The sequence below is a fragment of the Gobio gobio genome (genome assembly GCF_949357685.1).
Source record: "Gobio gobio genome assembly, chromosome: 8".
In the NCBI taxonomy this organism is placed as follows: domain Eukaryota; kingdom Metazoa; phylum Chordata; class Actinopteri; order Cypriniformes; family Gobionidae; genus Gobio; species Gobio gobio.
The window spans coordinates 8,721,489-8,725,146 of NC_137114.1; the positions used below are offsets into that span (position 1 = coordinate 8,721,489).

The 3,658-nt window shown below is 30.9% G+C and overlaps 1 long non-coding RNA gene across 1 annotated transcript; it reads left to right on the plus strand.

Moving 5' to 3' along the window:
* Positions 1–321: 321 nt before the first annotated feature.
* On the plus strand, positions 322–3,453 carry LOC307130730. Its single transcript, XR_013817079.1, has 4 exons — positions 322–1,992; positions 2,110–2,169; positions 2,353–2,475; positions 2,569–3,453. It is a non-coding gene; the product is annotated as an uncharacterized lncRNA (long non-coding RNA).
* The last annotated feature ends 205 nt before the right edge of the window (positions 3,454–3,658 follow it).

A 3,658-nucleotide genomic window follows, 5' to 3' on the forward strand; every position in this document is an offset into this window, starting at 1 on the left:
TAAAATTACAAACAATATCTAAATAAACAACTTGACTGTTATTTTAAGGATTATATCATTAATGACAAACTACAGTAATTCTCATTTTTTATACAGGAACATCACTGTATTATTTTTCTGTTTTCATAAATAACAAATTCATGCAAACTTACAAACAATATCTGTAAATTAACAACTGTAATACAATATTTAGCTCATTATATTAAAGGTTTATGTTTATGTCCATACTAACAATTTAACATTATTCTTTGTCATTTTAAAGTAAATCTTATTAGTTTTATATTTACACTGTAAAAATAAAAACCTAAAAAAACAGCAGCTACAGCTGCAAAACAAAAACCGTAAAATTAAAGTCAAATATCTTAAGTCAAATAAAGTTAAAAAACTTCACAGAAATTTACATTAAACGTTTTAGAGAAAACACTATTAGTTTACAGATTTTTCCTTATTTAAATTAAGATATTTTACTTTAATTTTCTGTTTTACAGTGAAGGTGTATTTTTACATTCAATTCTGGATACAAATATAACAAAATATATAGCAAACTAAATATCAAACAATAATTGTTTTTAAAGAGTACAAATCTGCACTGCTCTCCACGTTGAAACTTCCAGGCCTCTGCCCACACCACAAAACACCATTTGACCAATTAATTAAATATAACAGCAAATAAAAATAAATATACACATTTTCTAACTGTTGTTTAAAACAAGTTTTTTTCTATATTTGCAAGGCTATTTGCTGTCTTTCCGTGTTCTTTTGAGCGTGATTGGTCAATCTGAACGTCATCCAGAAATCTGGCCAATGACAGTGCGCGCCTTCAGTTTGAATTATACACCCGTTGCCGTTGTCGTTGGAGTTGCTCGTGGCTCGCGGGGACGCGACGCGATCGCGGCTTCTAATCTTCACGTCGGTCTATTAATGGCATTGCATGGACCATTTAAACCTGTTAAAATCTTATTTTGGACGAATTTTGCTTGTGGGATGTCGACTGAGAACGAAAAAACATGAATACGAACAGACTAAGTTTCCAATGGCGGACAGCAGACGGCAGAAGGTAACGTAAATCCCTTTATATTGTTTCTACTGCTCATCAAGATATAACGTTAGTGCATTAAAGTCATATGCTAATCGTGATTAACTTACATATTCTGTTTCTGTGTTTTGTTGTAATATTGTTAAGATAGGGCTGGGTGTTATGGCGATCTGATGATACTGACTATTGTTAGCGATTTTGCTGTAAACGTTAACATTACCTTTTTATATTGCGGAATGGGAATATAGCGTATATAACGCAGCACTGACTGTACTAAAACTTTTTGACATTTTGACAAGGAAACATGCATGAATGTAGAATAATGAACGGGACATGCATGTGTTTTAAAATAAGCCTCTCTCAGACAGCATGCGATCCCGAAATCAATTATCTTTCTGTAAAATGCACACAATTATCTCAGAAACCTTGTCATGTGAGGTATTCACTTGATTTAAACAGTCAGTTATGTCTTAAGTAAAGTCAAACAGTTCAAGTTAACGTGGGGAAACCCGGATGTGTGTCATTCTGTGCATCCGTTCTTAAAGGGGCTGCAGCTTTGTCCTAATTTTAATAAAACAAAAGAATAGAGAAGACCTTCTGCTTCTTTAAGAATCATGTGATATTAATTAATTGAATATCATACAGTGAAGACTTTTAAAGCAGTATTATTCTGTAGCATTTTAATAAAATATCCATCAAAATAAATATATTGTGATATCGTTATTGTAAAATAAAATTTCTCATGTATGTATAATTATATGGTCATAATGCCCATCCCTACTGTCAGCTAGTTTTAAGATCAAGCTTGTCATAAAATGTAACAGAGCTTTGGAATGAATAATCTGAGATCATGTACTCATTCAGCAGAGAGGACAGGAATCCACCATACTTGGACTCTGAAGAATTATAGGCAAACCAGGATTTTGGATCTACTGTAAAGTTTTTGTATGGGCCTGGTGAGTATGTTTTGCAAGTCCTTGTCCGTAAGTTGATAATTAATATTAATGTTTTATCAAACAAATTAATATTTATTTGTGTGTGTGCATGTTTCTTCTTCCCCCCTCATGATCCAGAAGTTTTGGATCCATGATCCTGAAGAACTTTTACAGATGTTGACCCTGAATGTGTAAAAGGTAATCTTAAAAATTATTTTAATGTTCTCTGTTTTTTTCTGTAATGTAGACGCATGCATTTTCTGTGAAGTTGCTTTGAAACAATATGTATTGTGAAAAGCGCTATACAAATACATTTTAATTGAATTGTTTTACTTACTTTTATTGGCATTAACTATATATTATTAATGTATTATTTGGCAGGTCGCAAGATGTATTTTATTTTGTGAGACTTTGCTGAGGAAGTATTCTTTGGCTCAGTCTGAAAAGGCCCAGAAAAGAAACACTATGAAGAACATCACACAGAACCGTCAGAGAAAGAGACGGGTAAGTTAAGAAACCGGTTAAGCTTTTTCCCTCCAGAATGTTACTGTACTCCTCTCTGAGTTTTAGTGGTTAATTTACTGTCATGTTTTGCAGTTGCTGGAGACCAGGTCCAGGGTTGCACAAACCAACACAGAACCTGTGGAAGACCGCAACTATAGACCTGATGAAGATGAAGATGATGCTGTTGTTGATGGATGGCCAGTGTGGATGGTTTGGCTAGCTCAAACAACATTGTGTTAGAGTTGGTCACAATTATTTTATAATTATAATTTTAATATTCAATTGTTCCATTTTATATTTTCTTTATTCCTATGTTTATATACTTATACTTTTATTGGTTCCCATATATAGAACATTTACATATATTTTATATACACTTTTTAATTTATAGATTTCTTTGTCTCGTTTTAGGTTGTATACTTTGTATGTTTGTTCCTTTTTAGATGTCCATGTTGCTTTTGATCTCCACGTTTTGTATTGTTGTTCCTCTTACGTCGCCTTCCTTTAGAAACATTTTGTTCACTTATCTTTTCCCCCATTCATTTTAATGTATGTTTATAATGCTCTTTGTTCTTTTTATTTGGTTATATTGTTTACTTGGAATATTTATGTGTATTTTATATACACTTTTTTTTGTCTTATACATTTATTGTTCTCATTTTATATTGTTTAATTTGTATATTTATTCTTCTCCTTTTTATGTTCACTGTGTATTTTATTCCTTTACATCTGTCTTTTAAATGCATTTTGTTCATTTTTTTTCCCCTTTTTGTTTCTTTACCAATTCATTTTAATGTATATTTATGTTCTTTGGACTGTTTATATTTTTACATTTGTTCCTTTACATTTTCATCCCTTTTAAATACATTTAGTTCACTTGTTTTTGTTTCACCATTGTTTTAATGTTCGTTTATAATGCTGTTAAGAATGTTTTTTTTTTTTTTTTATACCTTTTTAATAAATATTTCAGACTTTCTCAAATTGTTTTGTGTGTATTTTTCTTTTGGGAGGGAGAGGGGATTATTTTATATATATATATATATATATATATATATATATATATATATATATATATATATATATTATATATTAATTAGCAAAATCTGCATAGCTGGCCTATAACCAATCAAGTCCCTATGCTACAAAACCTAGCCCACCCTTAGCCTTAGAAGTAACCAATAAA